At 51.6% G+C, this 19937-nt stretch overlaps 1 protein-coding gene and 1 long non-coding RNA gene across 2 annotated transcripts in view; one reads left to right on the forward strand and one right to left on the reverse strand.

Annotated features, from left to right (window-relative positions):
• Nucleotides 1–4333: 4333 nt before the first annotated feature.
• Nucleotides 4334–13476, reverse strand: LOC141075922 (uncharacterized). Its single transcript, XR_012227359.1, has 2 exons — nucleotides 13319–13476; nucleotides 4334–5802 (listed from the first exon to the last, which is right to left on the reverse strand). It is a non-coding gene; the product is annotated as an uncharacterized lncRNA (long non-coding RNA).
• A 77-nt stretch (nucleotides 13477–13553) lies between these two features.
• LOC141075921 (DNA-directed RNA polymerase III subunit RPC5-like) overlaps nucleotides 13554–19937 on the forward strand; it is a 49362-nt gene continuing 42978 nt past the window's right edge. The window contains 1 exon segment of the mRNA XM_073563130.1: nucleotides 13554–13668. The gene's annotated coding sequence lies outside the window, so the exon portion shown is untranslated.

Consider the following 19937-nt stretch of genomic DNA (forward strand, 5'->3'; position numbering starts at 1 on the left):
AACCTGTCAAAGAAGGGCTGTAGGAACATGCTATATCTAGTTTTCCAGTAGCCAATCCCGTTCGGAAGGCCACAAGGGTCAATTTTGAAAACCAGATCCGGCGTAATCCGTCGAAAAACGGATAGAAAAACGGATGAACCGGATGAGACGGATCCGGTTTTGTCTGTCAAGAACAAGACGGATCCGGCAGAAAACCGGATCCGGCACATCAGGTTTTACAAAACATTTGCCGGATCCGGCATTCCGGCACGACGCCGGATCGCGCCTGACGCCGAAAACCTGATGTGTGAAAGTAGCCTTAGGAAGGGTCTCACGGTGGTTCGCTGGAATAGCAAAGCTTTAGAAATGGCTTTATTACCTTTTCCAGACTGATAGATCTGAATTACTTTCCATCTCATTTGTTCATGCATTTCTTCGGATCGCAGCATGATGTCTACTTTTTGAGGATCTTTTTGTCTACTTCACTTTGTCAGGCAGGTCCTATTTTAGTGATTTTTTAGATTGAGGATAGGTGTGGCAGTAATCAGGCCTGGGTAGGACTAGGGAAACTGAAATTTGCTTTTCAAAGATGTGACAAACCACCATTAAAAAAAAAAAGTAAGGGGCAATAACTTTCACACAGGGCCCTGTATTTTCTTCCCCATTAATAATAAAGACCTTCATTTACAAATTGAATTTTGTGTTTACTTGTGCTGTCAAATATTTTAATTTGTTTGTTACTCTGAAACATTTAAGTATGACAAACATGCAAGAGTAAAAAAATCAGGAGGGGTGGGCACAAAGTATTTCACAACACTGTACACTACCGGGCCACACAGATCTTTATATTAAGTATGTACCCACCACATCTTCTGTATATACAATAATGACCCCCTACAAGTAGTGACTTAACCCCTTCACTTGTGGGGGCTCTCCAAACGCTACATGGCAACCGCTGAATATTCCAGCATATTTTCCATTCAAAAAGGCAAATGGCGCTCCTTCCCTTTTGAGCCTTGCTGTGCACCCAAACAGGTATCCATGTACTCAGGAGAAATTGCCCAACAAATTTTAGGATCCATTTTATCCTGTTGCCCATGTGAAAATAAAAAAAAAAATTGATGCTAAAAGAAAATTTTTGTTGGAAAAATTAAAATGTCCATTTTTTCCTTCCACATTGCTTTAGTTCCTGTGAAGCACCTGAAGGGTTAATAATCTTCCTGAATGTGGTTTTGAGCACCTTGAGGGTTGCAGTTTTTAGAATGGTGTCACTTTTGGGTATTTTCTATCATATAGACCCTTCAAAGTGACTTCAAATGTGAGGTGGTCCCTAAAAATAAAATGGTGTCGTAAAAATGAGAAATCGCTGGTCAACTTTTAACCCTTATAACTTCCTAACAAAAAAAATGTTGTTTCCAAAATCGAAACGTCCTCACGTGTGGCCTGAGGCACGGCCTCGAAACGTCCTCACGTGTGGCCTGAGGCACGGCCTCGAAACGTCCTCACGTGTGGCCTGAGGCACGGCCTCGAAACGTCCTCACGTGTGGCCTGAGGCACGGCCTCGAAACGTCCTCACGTGTGGCCTGAGGCACGGCCTCGAAACGTCCTCACGTGTGGCCTGAGGCACGGCCTCGAAACGTCCTCACGTGTGGCCTGAGGCACGGCCTCGAAACGTCCTCACGTGTGGCCTGAGGCACGGCCTCGAAACGTCCTCACGTGTGGCCTGAGGCACGGCCTCGAAACGTCCTCACGTGTGGTCTGAGGCACGGCCTCGAAACGTCCTCACGTGTGGCCTGAGGCACGGCCTCGAAACGTCCTCACGTGTGGCCTGAGGCACGGCCTCGAAACGTCCTCACGTGTGGCCTGAGGCACGGCCTCGAAACGTCCTCACGTGTGGCCTGAGGCACGGCCTCGAAACGTCCTCACGTGTGGTCTGAGGCACGGCCTCGAAACGTCCTCACGTGTGGCCTGAGGCAAATGTGAACATCTTATACTCACCTACAGGGCGGTCTGGTATTATGTTTGTCACTGCTGTTCTTCCAGCACAGTCCTCCTTCCCGTGGATGATGCATCCTACATCATCCACACAACCTCCCCATGACACTTCTGTGCAGGAACACGTCTCTGCCCTGCCAATCACAAAGCAAAGTACTGCAAAGCGCAGAGAGAAGTCTGCACCGGAGCGCGATGGAAGACACTGTGTGTGGATGGACTTAGGACGCGTCGTCGACTCAAAGAAAGATAGGAGGAGGCACCAGATTAAGACTAGCGAAGCTCATTGGATGGGGCTGCCCCAAGGGCAAATCTAATAAAAAAAGTTATGCAGATTGGTATTCTAGAATGTTATATATATATATATATATATATATGGGCATTCAGATAGTGGACGTGCTTTATAAAATGCTGTATATAGAGGGTATACAGGTAGTGGTCGTACTATATATACAGCATTCTAGAATGATGTATATGGCGACATACAAGTAGTGGTAGTACTTTATATGGAGGGGACATAAACAATGATTGAATCTCCTGTAGTAAACAGCAATAATGCATGAAAATATAAGGTACTTGGGTAACACGCTCGATTTAAAAAAAAAAAATTGCAGAAGCCATAAGCCATCTACCACTTCACAGTGACCCTAATTGGGACAGTGATAACTAATATTAAAAACCTTTATATATCGATGTGGTTTCCCATTCCTGTGTCCACTATTTGGGCCTAATCCTTCTCAGTCCTTATCCACAAGCACGTCACAGGACAAAGCGGTAAGGTTTTTAATATTAGTTAGGACTGTCCCAATTACGTCACCGTGAAGTGGTGGGATGGCTTTGGCTTTTTTAATAAAGAACGTGTTAACTAAATCCCCTATATTATTTTCACGCACTATGCCATTTACTGCAGGGTATTCAATCATGTTTGTGTTTTTTTTCTGTTCAGTGGCCAGTGTGAACGTGCGCTTACACGCTCCATGCACCAGTTTGTATCGTTTTTTTATGGGGAATCCAGGTGACATGTTCCCTTTAGGCAGGCTTACATCTATGCAGCTTGTACAAGTGAACTTTACTGTCTCAAAAGTGGTTTACCTGTCTAAGGCTAGTTTCACACTAGTGTATCTACACGCAGCGCCGCTAAGCCCCGCCCCCTCCGGTGATCTCCTCCTATCACACATCGCTGCATGCGATCTGCGCACCCTACCTTTAGCATAGGGTGTGCAGACCGTGCGCTAGTAGGATTTTGCGTGCGCTGCGCCCTTTTGACGGTGCACCGAACGCACCATGTTACATTTTAGTGCGCTCGGCGCACCGTCAAGAGCGCAGCGCACGCAAAATCCTACTAGCGCACGGTCTGCGCACCCTATGCTAAAGATAGGGTGTGCAGATCGCATGCAGCGATGTGCGATAGTAGGAGATGACCGGAGGGGGCGCCGTGCGCTGCGTGTAGATACGCTAGTGTGAAACTAGCCTAACCCAGCTATTACAGCACCTTCCATGTGTTACACAGATGCATCATGGGCTTGTCCATGCATGAAATAAAATGCTAAATTACAACACGGAGACTTAAATCAGAGCAATGTTTTATTTACATTCAGAACCAGTTTAAGAGGAACAAATTAAGATTTCCCACAGAAATCTCAGACTTTTACAGAAATACTGGCTAAATAACATTCTTACATATATAGAAACCTTTAATTTTATAAAAGTGCATTTTTTGCATTGAAAACTTTTGCTTGTTTCATGCAATGCATTTATGTATTGTACAACAGTAATATGCTGTTGGTTCATGCGGGCAGGACTGATGGGAGGGTCTGTGGCTCGGCCCCCCGGGGCCTGCTTCCGGTGTCTAGGACCAGATATCATAATACCAGCCTTGAATAGTGAAGGAGACGGCAGCCAACCCCGAGAGACATCCAAGGTGGGAACGCCCCGTCATGCCAAAGGGAGTCTGCTAGATCCAGGCGTAGTAGACCAGCCCTGATGGGTTTGTGGATGCCAGGAGGGGGTTGGGCCTGAAGGAAGGGGTCTTTTCCTGGCGGGTAGGAGAGTTGTCCTGTTGGTTGCTTTTTTGGACTGAACATTTCCGAAACAACCATAATTGGACTGTGCACCTCTTGGGAAGCAGGAGTTTAGTCTTCTGTTGCAGAAGAAAAGTACTCTTACTCTAATAGGTAGAGGGCAGGAAGCACTAGAAAGTTGGCGAGCATGATTGTTCAGGGTGCTGGCGGTGTGGCCCTGCCATCAGAGGCTAGATGAGAGCCTGGATTTTTTTTTTTTTAAGAGTACAGTAAGGTCACAGGAGCCTCTGTCAAACATGGAGGCCAAACGGGAGGACGAATCCAACAATTACAACTAAAGGTCATGTGTAAAATTGCTTTATTGTGATTAAGGCAAGGTACAAGCATGACATGCTATACAGCCAAGAAAAGATAATAAAAACAACGAAATAGGGACACAAGGACCCATGTGGCCAATGCTGCACTGAATAGTACATATAGTTACATAGTCAATGGTAAATCTTGCTCACTATCATAGATGGTTGCCAATGCTATACTAAATGACATATATGTTTACATAGGCAATGGTATATATTGCCAACTATCATAAATAATTGTCAGTGCTGCACTAAATAGCGCCTATGATAACATAGTAGTAATATATAGCAAGCTAGATGATAGTGAACCAGGCAACAATTAAAGATATAATTACACATGGGCATAATAATTTACCTAAACAAAGTAGCAGCTGGCAGATGGAAGAACAGGGGTCCCAGTGTCCGCCCCAACGCACGTTTCGGAACACCTTCGTCAGGGGGTGCTAAAAATAGTATGAACAGCGCTGTTTAAGTAGCGGGCATAAACCGGAAATGGGATTAACGTCAGAACCGGAAGTGGTCATGCGTTCCTATAGTAACGCATTCACAACCACGTGTGAAATGCAAAAATGAAAATAGAAGATGCCAAGCCAATGTCTGAAGGACGCCCACATCCACCCGGCATGAAATCAATGAGGTATGGCGCCAAGAACACGCGGGGCCCCGCGTGACTGGACGCACATAGCTCATGACGTCAGCACAGGAAGGACAGTGAGAGTTCACACAGGCGCAGAGTGACACTGAGGGAGACGCCGCCATATTGGAAGCTGGCAGACATGCCCAATTTTTCATGGGATACTAGATACAGCTGCCGGTATATAAGAATACAATGCTGCACATTAATTATATAGTTAGGGCTACCAATGCTTAATAATAAGGCTCTAAATAAACCAACCAGCAGCACTAAAGCTATTATAGTATAAATATCAGAGTAATGTGCATAAATGTATCCAAAAGGGGAGGGCACAAACATTCGTAAATATATGAGAAAAGAGTTATGGCCACATATCAATTAGAAAAATGTATATAAAGATGGCATAATCAACATATCTACAATGGCAACGTAACCACAAAATATTCCGTGGCCACATTACCACATCTCCATGGCAAAAAATCCCACAGATAGACAAAATACGTAACATATATAAAGAATACACAAATATTAAGGAACACACATTAAAATGAATATATCAGGAGGAATTAAGGATCCATGACAACACGTGGACATGTCCCTGAACCGGCAACCATATCAGGAAAGCATACGTTCATATGAGTAGATTCATCCGGGAATCAAAAGGTGAATCAGGGACAATCTGTGCATTAATACCAGCAGTCCATCAGTGTATACACAGAAGGAAACGACCATTTGCTGACACCTCAGTGACGGGAAGGAACTTCATGTCAATGAATCACACACCAACTGATCCATCCGAATGCCCGCAGAAAACAGACAGCTAGAAAATATAAAAAAATTAAAATCAGAAAAAGAACTAGAGACTGTACAACAAAGGGACTCCACAACTCCTATTCTAAAAAAGGAGCAAAACTTAGACATGGAGGCCGCATGAATAGGAAGGTTTCCCCAGGAGATGTCCATATTGCTCAGGGGAAAACTAGGACATATTTGTCTTGTCCCTTCATTTTTTTTTAATGGAGCCCCCTCACTACCTGGTAGGATATACCTGTCCTGAAGATTTCAAATCCTAACCTTTACACAGACTTTCCGGCGGCTGGCAGGTAACGGATTTGTCTTCCCTCCCTACTCTATCTGGCTCTGGGGGGCGAGAGGGTAGGGGGATTAGTGGCAAGGACTGTCCGCCGGAAAACCGCAAACACTCTTGATGTGTTAGGGCCCTGCCTCGTAGACCACAGATGATATGGTAGTGACAATTCTAGGTGGGAGATCAGAGTGATAACTCCACTCTGTCACCCTTAAAAGCCATATCTGAAAGAAAAAGGGAAATCATTAATAAAAAAAATCAAGACCTAAGGCAGAAACCAGCCTGGGTGGTCCGGACCCATGTCTGCCTCCTACTGACACTAAGCGAAAACGGATTAGCTTCATGCCAGTTGGTGGTGTACCCTCCAAGCATAAGCAGCATACAACCATAGTTTTTTGTGTGCCTCAATGAAGCATTCACCACCCCGCACACCAACCAGAGGGCCACACAGGGTAACCCCCCCCCTGTCAACCTCCACCTCACACTAATCAGTGGACCCCACAGGATAAACCCATCAAAGCCCAAATGCCCCTTCCCCCCCGCCCCCAAGCATAGGCCCCCCATCGGACGTCCACACGCCCCCAAGCATAGGCCCCCCATCGGACGTCCACACGCCCCCAAGCATAGGCCCCCCATCGGACGTCCACACGCCCCCAAGCATAGGCCCCCCATCGGACGTCCACACGCCCCCAAGCATAGGCCCCCCATCGGACGTCCACACGCCCCCAAGCATAGGCCCCCCATCGGACGTCCACCCCCTCCCAGCATAAGTCCCATCGGATGTCCAGCTTCCCCATCATAAACCCCGTTGGATGTCCACCCCCCGCCGGACCCCCCCCCCCCGGGGGAGGATTAATGCACGCTTGAGAGGTCTGGTTGGGCCCTGCATTAGACCCCCAAAGAGCCCACCAGACCATGCATTAACCCCCTCCCCGTGAGCCCAACCAGACACACAAGCGTGCATTAAACCCTCCGTGCTTGTGGGATCTGGTGGGCTTCTGGGGTGTGATAATGCAGGGTCCACCCAGACCCCGCAAACGTGCATTAACCCCCCCCGGGGCCCAACTAGACCCCAAAAGCATTCATTAACCCCCCCTGGAGCCCAACCAAACCACAAAAACGTGCCCTAATCCCCCCACAGTGAGGAGCCCACCCAGACCCCACAAGCATTCATTAATCCTGCAGAAAACCCAAACAGAACCCACAAGCGTACATTAACCACCCCTGGGATCCAACCAGAACCCATAAGAGTGCATTAATCCCCCGGGAGCCCAAGCCGACCTCACAAACGTGCATTAACCCCCCTCCCAGGACCCAACCAAACACGGCAAGTGTGCATTAACCCCCCCCCCCGGGACCCAACCCTCCTGGGAGCCCAAGCAGACCCCACAAGCATGTATTAGTACCCCCCCGAAGTACAACTAAAGCGTGCATTAACCCCCAACCAGACCCCACAAGCGTGCATCATTAATCCCCCTCTCCCGGGACTGCCAGACCCCACAAGCGTGCATCATTAGCCCCCCTCTCCCGGGACTGCCAGACACCCCGAGCGTGCATCATTAATCCCCCTCTCCCGGGACTGCCAGACACCCCGAGCGTGCATCATTAACCCCCCTCTCCCGGGACTGCCAGACACCCCGAGCGTGCATCATTAACCCCCCTCTCCCGGGACTGCCAGACACCCTGAGCGTGCATCATTAACCCCCCTCTCCCGGGACTGCCAGACACCCCGAGCGTGCATCATTAACCCCCCTCTCCCGGGTGTGACGAACAGCCCACAGCCGTTCGTCCACTTACGGAGGCGACTAACGGGGGTCCCGCTGCCACCAAAACGCGACGGACAGCGGACCCTGTGTCACCACTATGTCACAGTCCCACCACTGACACGGGTGTATCAGCGGACGGAGGGACGAGACACACTGCCGGCACACGGCTATCACAGGCACCGTTGGGGCTTATCTTAGTTATCCCACCACTGGCACCATGTGACCAAAAATATCCAGCAAGCTAATCTCGCTCTACAATTTGCCGCAGGGGGAGTTTAATTTGGATGCCCCACCACTGCTATCAATCTTCCAAGTACTGCAGGGATTTATGTATATCCCACTTTCTCAGTTCCACTTTGGAACTTGCAGCTCTCCGGCGCCCCCCTTACCCTCAGGTCAGTCAGGGAACTGCACCTAGGATAATTGGTCGCCGGACGGGCTGCCTGTTGTGAACCGGCAATTAGGCTTCTGCAGTAAGGGAATTATCAATGCTGTGGCCGCAGACCCTTATTCAGCAATATAAGACCCTTCTGGACTGCCAGCAAGCCGCAATAGCCGTGCACAACGCGCTGCCACCAGTCACGGTTACTTAATTCACAGTGTTAAATTAAGAGGGTCCGTGGCAAACCCCTTGAATTAGTAGCGATTATCTATCAAAGGCGTATAGTTCGGTTCTTAGAGCATGGAGACAGGTCTAAATAATTATTTCATTTATTTTCCGAAAGAGGACAGTGATTACAGATAAAAGTTGCTATAAAATTGAGACATAAAATATGTACAGTACAGGTATAAAATAAAAGTGGAGAAAACAAAGAGATTACACTCACAGTTCCATATTGTTCCTTAGGCAGACCATGCGGCTAAGGGGGGTGGAGGCGGAGCTGCACGTCTCCACTCATCTGGGGTCTTTCTAGCACGACGACTTGAGCTGTTCTGCTCTGGTTTTGTCCAGGGAATGCTTTATAGACTTGCTATGTGACATCACGGAGAGATGCATGCTGGGTTAATCCCACCTCTCCCTTTTGGATGTAGAATTACACTAGAAAACTTATACTAATCATAACTCCGTGGGGGCAGCCAGCACAGACACATATAGGGCATCATTGGTTGTGAGTTGTTGAGTACAATGATTCAAGACCAAATATGCAGTAGTTCTGATACACCGTTTAGAAGGAACCCATATTTCAGGTTCTGTAAGTCTGAGAACTATGCCACAGGCGCCGTAAGGACGCCGGGATCGCGCAGATCACAAAAATATGATTGTTATATCTCTGCTGGGTATGGTTTTCGTAATATGACTTATTTTTAGGTTTCCCATATACCGGCATACAGCCTGTGTTTTTCCGAACAAAGGGATCCCTTCCCCCTGCTCTTCGAAAGGAAGTTGGTTTAAGGTTTCAGAGCTAGCCCAGGCAGGGGCCACTGGTCAGTGTGTGAGTGAGCCATGGGCGAAAAGAGGAGGGGGGAAGGTGCTGCATGAGCTGACAGCCTGCATTATCATAGAGGGCTGGATTTTCTAGAAAGTTCCAACAGAAAAACCTATTTTGCAGACATTGTATATCACACCGGGACTGCCAGACACCCCGAGCGTGCATCATCAACCCACCTCTCCCGGGACTGCCAGACACCCCGAGCGTGCATCATCAACCCCCCTCTCCCGGGACTGCCAGACACCCCGAGCGTGCATCATCAACCCCCCTCTCCCGGGACTGCCAGACACCCCGAGCGTGCATCATCAACCCCCCTCTCCCGGGACAGCCAGACACCCCGAGCGTGCATCATCAACCCCCCTCTCCCGGGACAGCCAGACACCCCGAGCGTGCATCATCAACCCCCCTCTCCCGGGACAGGCAGACACCCCGAGCGTGCATCATCAACCCCCCTCTCCCGGGACTGCCAGACACCCCGAGCGTGCATCATCAACCCCCCTCTCCCGGGACTGCCAGACACCCCGAGCGTGCATCATCAACCCCCCTCTCCCGGGACTGCCAGACACCCCGAGCGTGCATCATCAACCCCCCTCTCCCGGGACTGCCAGACACCCCGAGCGTGCATCATCAACCCCCCACTCCCGGGACTGCCAGACACCCCGAGCGTGCATCATCAACCCCCCTCTCCCGGGACTGCCAGACACCCCGAGCGTGCATCATCAACCCCCCTCTCCCGGGACTGCCAGACACCCCGAGCGTGCATCATCAACCCCCCTCTCCCGGGACTGCCAGACACCCCGAGCGTGCATCATCAACCCCCCTCTCCCGGGACTGCCAGACACCCCGTGCGTGCATCATCAACCCCCCTCTCCCGGGACTGCCAGACACCCCGAGCGTGCATCATCAACCCCCCTCTCCCGGGACTGCCAGACACCCCGAGCGTGCATCATCAACCCCCCTCTCCCGGGACTGCCAGACACCCCGAGCGTGCATCATCAACCCCCCTCTCCCGGGACTGCCAGACACCCCGAGCGTGCATCATCAACCCCCCTCTCCCGGGACTGCCAGACACCCCGAGCGTGCATCATCAACCCCCCTCTCCCGGGACTGCCAGACACCCCGAGCGTGCATCATCAACCCCCCTCTCCCGGGACTGCCAGACACCCCGAGCGTGCATCATCAACCCCCCTCTCCCGGGACTGCCAGACACCCCGAGCGTGCATCATCAACCCCCCTCTCCCGGGACTGCCAGACACCCCGAGCGTGCATCATCAACCCCCCTCTCCCGGGACTGCCAGACACCCCGAGCGTGCATCATCAACCCCCCTCTCCCGGGACTGCCAGACACCCCGAGCGTGCATCATCAACCCCCCTCTCCCGGGACTGCCAGACACCCCGAGCGTGCATCATCAACCCCCCTCTCCCGGGACTGCCAGACACCCCGAGCGTGCATCATCAACCCCCCTCTCCCGGGACTGCCAGACACCCCGAGCGTGCATCATCAACCCCCCTCTCCCGGGACTGCCAGACACCCCGAGCGTGCATCATCAACCCCCCTCTCCCGGGACTGCCAGACACCCCGAGCGTGCATCATCAACCCCCCTCTCCCGGGACTGCCAGACACCCCGAGCGTGCATCATCAACCCCCCTCTCCCGGGACTGCCAGACACCCCGAGCGTGCATCATCAACCCCCCTCTCCCGGGACTGCCAGACACCCCGAGCGTGCATCATCAACCCCCCTCTCCCGGGACTGCCAGACACCCCGAGCGTGCATCATCAACCCCCCACTCCCGGGACTGCCAGACACCCCGAGCGTGCATCATCAACCCCCCACTCCCGGGACTGCCAGACACCCCGAGCGTGCATCATCAACCCCCCTCTCCCGGGACTGCCAGACACCCCGAGCGTGCATCATCAACCCCCCTCTCCCGGGACTGCCAGACACCCCGAGCGTGCATCATCAACCCCCCTCTCCCGGGACTGCCAGACACCCCGAGCGTGCATCATCAACCCCCCTCTCCCGGGACTGCCAGACACCCCGAGCGTGCATCATCAACCCCCCTCTCCCGGGACTGCCAGACACCCCGAGCGTGCATCATCAACCCCCCTCTCCCGGGACTGCCAGACACCACAAGTGCGCATTAACCCCCCAGTACCCAGCCAGACCCTGGGAGCGTGCATCATCAACCCCCCTCTCCCGGGACTGCCAGACACCCCTAGCGTGCATCATCAACCCCCCTCTCCCGGGACTGCCAGACACCCCGAGCGTGCATCATCAACCCCCCTCTCCCGGGACTGCCAGACACCCCGAGCGTGCATCATCAACCCCCCTCTCCCGGGACTGCCAGACACCCCGAGCGTGCATCATCAACCCCCCTCTCCCGGGACTGCCAGACACCCCGAGCGTGCATCATCAACCCCCCTCTCCCGGGACAGCCAGACACCCCGTGCGTGCATCATCAACCCCCCTCTCCCGGGGCTGCCAGACACCCCGAGCGTGCATCATCAACCCCCCTCTCCCGGGGCTGCCAGACACCCCGAGCGTGCATCATCAACCCCCCTCTCCCGGGACTGCCAGACACCCCGAGCGTGCATCATCAACCCCCCTCTCCCGGGACTGCCAGACACCCCGAGCGTGCATCATCAACCCCCCTCTCCCGGGACTGCCAGACACCCCGAGCGTGCATCATCAACCCCCCTCTCCCGGGGCTGCCAGACACCCCGAGCGTGCATCATCAACCCCCCTCTCCCGGGGCTGCCAGACACCCCGAGCGTGCATCATCAACCCCCCTCTCCCGGGACTGCCAGACACCCCGAGCGTGCATCATCAACCCCCCTCTCCCGGGACTGCCAGACACCCCGAGCGTGCATCATCAACCCCCCTCTCCCGGGACTGCCAGACACCCCTAGCGTGCATCATCAACCCCCCTCTCCCGGGACAGCCAGACACCCCGTGCGTGCATCATCAACCCCCCTCTCCCGGGACTGCCAGACACCCCGAGCGTGCATCATCAACCCCCCTCTCCCGGGACTGCCAGACACCCCGAGCGTGCATCATCAACCCCCCTCTCCCGGGACTGCCAGACACCCCGAGCGTGCATCATCAACCCCCCTCTCCCGGGACTGCCAGACACCACAAGTGCGCATTAACCCCCCAGTACCCAGCCAGACCCTGGGAGCGTGCATCATCAACCCCCCTCTCCCGGGACTGCCAGACACCCCTAGCGTGCATCATCAACCCCCCTCTCCCGGGACTGCCAGACACCCCGAGCGTGCATCATCAACCCCCCTCTCCCGGGACTGCCAGACACCCCGAGCGTGCATCATCAACCCCCCTCTCCCGGGACTGCCAGACACCCCGAGCGTGCATCATCAACCCCCCTCTCCCGGGACTGCCAGACACCCCTAGCGTGCATCATCAACCCCCCTCTCCCGGGACAGCCAGACACCCCGTGCGTGCATCATCAACCCCCCTCTCCCGGGGCTGCCAGACACCCCGAGCGTGCATCATCAACCCCCCTCTCCCGGGGCTGCCAGACACCCCGAGCGTGCATCATCAACCCCCCTCTCCCGGGACTGCCAGACACCCCGAGCGTGCATCATCAACCCCCCTCTCCCGGGACTGCCAGACACCCCGAGCGTGCATCATCAACCCCCCTCTCCCGGGACTGCCAGACACCCCGAGCGTGCATCATCAACCCCCCTCTCCCGGGGCTGCCAGACACCCCGAGCGTGCATCATCAACCCCCCTCTCCCGGGACTGCCAGACACCCCGAGCGTGCATCATCAACCCCCCTCTCCCGGGACTGCCAGACACCCCGAGCGTGCATCATCAACCCCCCTCTCCCGGGACTGCCAGACACCCCGAGCGTGCATCATCAACCCCCCTCTCCCGGGACTGCCAGACACCACAAGTGCGCATTAACCCCCCAGTACCCAGCCAGACCCTGGGAGCGTGCATTAATTCCCACTTCCCTCCGGGAGCCCAACAGCTCCCAGCTAAGGCCCCAAGTATCAGCCCCCATCAACCAAACATCTAAGAAGACACCAACCTGTTACTCACTAAACTCTCCTGCCTTTCACTGACGCAGGCACCAGAGAGACAGCTGAGACACATGTGTAACGGAGGCTTCTCCTCCGGCACCAGAGGGCAGAGACAATGGCGTCTTCTCTTCCTGCCTTTGCTGTCAGAACACGCCCACTCCGTATGACACGCCCCCAGAAATGACATCACACCTGGAAGGAGCCCATACAGTCTAGCATCTACCACTGCTGCACGCGCCGGACTAAGGAGGTCCCGCCCCTTCCGGTGACGTCATGATTTCAACAAATCACTCCTCCCCCCACAAGAATTCAACTCCTAACTAGACGCATCCATACACTCTAGCATCTACCGCGGCAGGTAGGCCGGAGGGGGATGTACAGGCCTCTCCCGGGCTGTGGTGTATTAGGTGCCCACATCCATGTCTGCGACCATCATCCCACAGCTGCCGCCGGGAACTTCTCCCCAATAACAACCGTGTGATTACATCATCCAACTGTCACTGCTCTGTATTCTGCTGCCACCCTACTCATTGCTACCACCATAACTACTGCTGCCCCCTGCTAACCGCTGCCCCTTGTCCCTGCCTCCTGCTGCCCCCTGCTAACCGCTGCCCCTTGTCCCTGCCTCCTGCTGCCCCCTGCTAACCGCTGCCCCTTGTCCCTGCCTCCTGCTGCCCCCTGCTAACCGCTGCCCCTTGTCCCTGCCTCCTGCTGCCCCCTGCTAACCGCTGCCCCTTGTCCCTGCTGCCCCCTGCTAACCGCTGCCCCTTGTCCCTGCCTCCTGCTGCCCCCTGCTAACCGCTGCCCCTTGTCCCTGCTGCCCCCTGCTAACCGCTGCCCCTTGTCCCTGCCTCCTGCTGCCCCCTGCTAACCGCTGCCCCTTGTCCCTGCTGCCCCCTGCTAACCGCTGCCCCTTGTCCCTGCTGCCCCCTGCTAACCGCTGCCTCTTGTCCCTGCCTCCTGCTGCCCCCTGCTAACCGCTGCCTCTTGTCCCTGCCTCCTGCTGCCCCCTGCTAACCGCTGCCCCTTGTCCCTGCCTCCTGCTGCCCCCTGCTAACCGCTGCTCCTTGTCCCTGCCTCCTGCTGCCCCCTGCTAACCGCTGCCCCTTGTCCCTGCCTCCTGCTGCCCCCTGCTTACCGCTGCCCCTTGTCCCTGCCTCCTGCGGCCGCCCCCTGCTTACCGCTGCCCCTTGTCCCTGCCTCCTGCTGCCCCCTGCTTACCGCTGCTCCTTGTCCCTGCCTCCTGCTGCCCCCTGCTAACCGCTGCCCCTTGTCCCTGCCTCCTGCTGCCCCCTGCTTACCGCTGCCCCTTGTCCCTGCCCCCTGCTTACTGCTGCCCCTTGTCCCTGCTTACTGTTGGCCACTGCCCCCTTTCCTGCTGCTCCTTACTGTTGCCCATTGCTGCCGTTTCCTGCTGCCTGCCTCTCTGAGCAGTGACCCCACAGTGTCCTGCAGTGTAAATCCGCCCAGGTTCCTGTGCTCCCTCTCCCACCATGACCCCCGTACATCTCTATCTAATCTATATAATATAAATACGCTGCTCAACATGACAGCAACAAGAATTAAATTTTGTGGAATCCTGCATATCACAGGACGGACACGTTACTGATCTGCAAATGTGGAAAACATGTTCAGAGCGTCCTGATGTATTCAGTACGATCCTCCCGTGCCACCCTTGCGCACTTACAGCCTTGGCCGCTACCAGTGAGGCTATTATGGATTCCGCCGCTCTGTACTTGGGAAGGTAAATCATCAGTGTCCGCTGCTGGCAGCTACTTTTGCAGCTGCCGATCAGTGATGCCACAGATGTTCTCGATTGGAGACGCTGCAGCCGTGGGAGCACGATCAGGCCACGCTGGCCAAAGCAGTAGCACGAGCAACATGTGGCCTGGCGGTTTCGTGTTGAAAAAACCTCGCTGTCCTTTGATAGCGGCCGTGTGAGGTCACGGTTTCTGGACGCCTGGTTCGTAGCCTAGTGGGGGTGCAAATGCCTACTGATGGTTTGTGTAGACACTGATGCCGGAGGTTTGGCGTGTGACATGCAAAATGGATCGATCGTGGAACCGGTGGTGTGGCTATTTCTCCACAGTGTCCCAGGAGCAGTTCTCCAACACAACAACGCCAAGCCATATATTGCTCGTGAGCGGCCTGTGTGACCTGACCGTGCTCCCACGGCCTGCAGCGCCTCCAGACTTGTCTCCCATCTCACACATTCGGGACATCACTGGTCGGCAATTACACAATAAGCTGCCAGCAGAGGATTTTGATTTCTGGGTCCAACCATATTCATGGTATTACATGATGCCTAAAATTGCACGTCTTTCTCAGCTTTCAGGATGTCATTAATCCTGAAAATTCACACAAACATTAGACCCTACCTTGTGAATTAAAGTGTCTGATGAGTGGCGCAAAGGTCATTGGAGCGAATGGAGGCGAAGCAGGTTCGTCTGTCTCATCAACTATTGTGAATGGTGGATCCCGTGTTTTCAGCTGTGTATAGAGACGTTATCTGTCATTGTGAACCTGCCTGGGATGATAATGAGACTGCTGAAAGCTGGTCTTGAAAGGAAGCAGGAGTCTAAATAAAGTCCCAGTGTAAAAATGCCAGATTACAATTTTTATTTCTTCTGCGTAAAAAGAAAAAAATAATATTCTAGCTTCTCCTACCCATTAGGGCTCGTAGGAGGGTATAACAGACCCGTGTGCACTATGTCAGAGCGGGTATAACAGACCCGTGTGTGCTATGTCAGAGCGGGTGTAACAGACCCGTGTGCGTTATGTCAGAGCGGGTGTAACAGACCCGTGTGCCCTATGTCAGAGCGGGTGTAACAGACCCGTGTGCGCTATGTCAGAGCGGGTATAACAGATCCGCGTGCACTATGTCAGAGCGGGTATAACAGACCCGTGTGCACTATGTCAGAGCGGGTATAACAGACCTGTGTGCGCTATGTCAGAGCAGGTATAACAGACCTGTGTGCGCTATTTCAGAGCGGGTATAACAGACCCGTGTGCGCTATGTCAGAGCTGGTATAACAGTCCTGTGTGCGCTTTGTCAGAGCAGGTATAACAGACCCGTGTGCGCTATGTGAGAGCAGGTGTAACAGACCCGTGTGCGCTATGTCAGAGCGGGTGTAACAGACCTGTGTGTGCTATGTCAGAGCGGGTATAACAGACCCATGTGTGCTATGTCAGAGCGGGTGTAACAGACCCGTGTGCGCTATGTCAAAGCGGGTGTAACAGACCCGTGTGCGCTATGTCAGAGCGGGTGTAACAGACCCGTGTGCTCTGTCTCACAGGAACCAGTACCAGGCTCTCACGCAGGAAAACGATGAAGAAATACATCAGGATAAGACTTTGCCAACAAACAGCAACCTTGTACACCTTCAGAGTCCTCCTGGATGGAGAAAGAAAAATGTTGTGAAGAAGAAACGGAGAGTGGTGGTCATGGGGGATTCCCTGTTGAGAGGAACAGAGGCCGCTATCTGCAGACCGGATATAACTTCAAGAGAAATGTGCTGTCTTCCAGGTGCAAAAATTAAAGATGTGTCTGACAGGATATCAGGACTCTTCAGACCTACAGATGACTACCCATTCCTGCTACTACATGTGGGGACAAATGACACCGCAAGAAACGACCTGGAAACCATCTGCAGAGACTTTGAAAACTTAGGCAAGAAAGTGAAAGAACTGGGAGCGCAGGTGGTCTTCTCTTCCATCCTCCCAGTGGATGGCCATGGAGCAAGGAGGTGGAATAAGATTCTGCAGGTGAACAACTGGCTACGTCGATGGTGCCGTCAGCAACGATTTGGATTTCTGGATCACGGAGTGAACTACTTATACGATGGACTACTTGCTAGAGATGGGGTGCACCTTACGAAGACTGGAGAACATGTATTTGGAAGTCGCCTCGCTATACTTGTAAGGAGAGCTTTAAACTAGAACAACATGGGAAGGGAAGCAAAAGACCAGAAAAAGCCATACACCTGACAAATGCTATTGAGAACTCTGCTATTAGAAGTGGAAAGGAAGAACAAAGACAAAAGAATCTAATTAATAAAAATATTGGAGGAGAAACCAATCACAAACTAAAATGTTTCTATACTAATGCAGAAAGCATGGGCAACAAACAAGGAGAATTGGAACTACTAACACAGGAAAAGAAATATGATGTCATTGGAATCACTGAAACTTGGTGGGACGATACACATGATTGGAATACAAGACTAGAAGGATACAACTTACTTGCAAGAAACAGACTTGATAAACGAGGAGGGGGTGTCGCATTGTATGTTAGAAACGCGTATATCTGCACAGAGATTGAAGCTTCAGAGACTGGGAGTTCTGTGGAAACTGTTTGGGTAAGAATACAAGGACAGAACAATGGAAAGGACACCATTGTAGGCATTTACTACAGGCCGCCTGTGCAAGCTGAAGATATGGATGAACTCTTTATGCATCAAATGGCCAAGTTCTCCAAAAAATATGACATAGTTGTCATGGGAGATTTCAACTATCCAGACATTTGTTGGGAATCTCAGGCAAAACTAACAGGTCAAGGAAATTCTTATCCTCGCTTGCTGACAACTTTATCTTCCAAAAGGTAGGGGAGAAAACAAGGGGATCTGCTACCTTGGATCTAATCCTTATAAACAGGGAGGAAATGGTTGAGGAGGTAAAAGTCGCTAGGAGGTAGCGACCATGCTATTTTAGAATTTTGGATAACTAGAGGAGTAAGACCTGTGAAGACTCAGACGTCAAGGTTAGATTTCAGAAAGGCAGATTTTAAGGGATTCAGAAAGAGAATTGGAGGGATCCAATGGCTGGATATCCTTAAAGACAAAAATGTCCAGGAAGGATGGGAAATCTTGAAAAATGAAATTCTCAAAGCACAATTGTTAACAATTCCGAAAAGAGGGAAGAATAGGAAGCATTTAAGGAAACCAGGATGGAGGAACACAGAACTTAAGCACATGCTTAAGTGCTAAAAAGGAAGAAAGAAATGTTTATAAAATGGAAAGAGGGAGGCATATCTAAAGAAGAATATAATGCTGTCTGCAGAACCTGCAGGGCACAAATCAGATTATCTAAAGCTGATAATGAATTGAGGCTTGCAAGAGATGTCAAAAGCAATAATAAAGGATTTTGGGGATATGTCAAAAGTAAAAGAAAAGTCAAAGATGCTATAGGATTTTTACAGGATGAAAATGATGAAATGGTAAGACAGGATGTTGAGAAGGCCGAACTTTTAAATTCCTATTTTGCATCTGTTTTCTCTCAGAAAGGAAATGTAACCTCAACTGTTCTTCACTGTCCTATTAAGGGAATAGAAGAATCCAGGATATCTATAAACAGAAAGATAGTGAGGAAACACTTAGCTAACCTAAATGAATTCAAGTCTCCAGGTCCAGATGAATTACACCCCAGAGTACTGAAGGAGATAGCAGAAGAAATTTTTGAACCCCTCTCCATAATCTTTGAAAATTCTTGGAGAACAGGAGAAGTCCCAGAAGACTGGAGAAGAGCAAATGTTGTTCCTATCTTCAAAAAGGGGAAGAAGGTGGACCCAGGCAACTATAGGCCGGTGAGTCTGACTTCTATACCAGGAAAGATCTTTGAACAAATTATTAAACAACATGTATGTCAGTACCTAGATAAGAATGAAGTGATTAAACAGAGTCAGCATGGGTTTGTAACTAATAAGTCATGTCAGACTAACTTAATTTCCTTCTATGATGGAATCACTGATTGGGTGGATCAAGGAAATGCTGTAGATATAGTATATCTTGACTTCAGCAAAGCATTTGACAAAGTATCTCATACAATCTTTATTGAAAAAATGACTAAGTATGGAATGGACAAGGCAACTGTTAGGTGGATTCATAACTGGCTTAGTGATCGGACCCAAAGAGTGGTCGTAAATGGCTGCACATCCAGTTGGAAGAATGTCTCAAGTGGGGTACCACAGGGCTCTGTCCTGGCCCTGTATTATTCAACATCTTTATCAACGATTTAGATGAAGGAATTGAGGGTAAACTGATTAAATTTGCTGATGACACAAAGCTAGGAGGGATAGTTAATACTAGAGAAGAGAGAGAGAGGATTCAAAAAGATATAAATAAACTGGAGTAGTGGGCAGCAACTAACAGAATGGTTTTTAACAGGGAAAAATGCAAAGTACTACATCTGGGCAATAAAAATGAAAAAGCATATACAGAATGGGAGGAATAAGGCTAAGCAACAGCACATGTGAAAAAGACTTGGGTATACTAATAGATCACAGACTGAATATGAGTCAACAGTGTGATGCAGCAGCAAAAAAGGCAAATGCAATTCTAGGATGTATTAACAGAAGCATACAGTCTAGATCACGTGAAGTCATTATTGCCCTCTACTCCTCTTTGGTAAGACCTCATCTGGAATATTGTGTCTAGTTTTGGGCACCACATTTTAAAAAAGACATCAACAAACTGGAGCAAGTTCAGAAAAGAGCGACCAGAATGGTGACCGGTCTGCAAACCCTGTCTTATGAGGAAAGGTTGCAGGATTTGGGAATGTTTAGTTTGCAAAAGAGAAGACTGAGAGGAGACTTAATAGCTGTCTACAAATATCTAAAGGGCTGTCACATTG

This window comes from Dendrobates tinctorius, unplaced genomic scaffold, assembly GCF_039654945.1.
Source record: "Dendrobates tinctorius isolate UK_male_01 unplaced genomic scaffold, ASM3965494v1 ptg000380l, whole genome shotgun sequence".
NCBI lineage: Eukaryota > Metazoa > Chordata > Amphibia > Anura > Dendrobatidae > Dendrobates > Dendrobates tinctorius.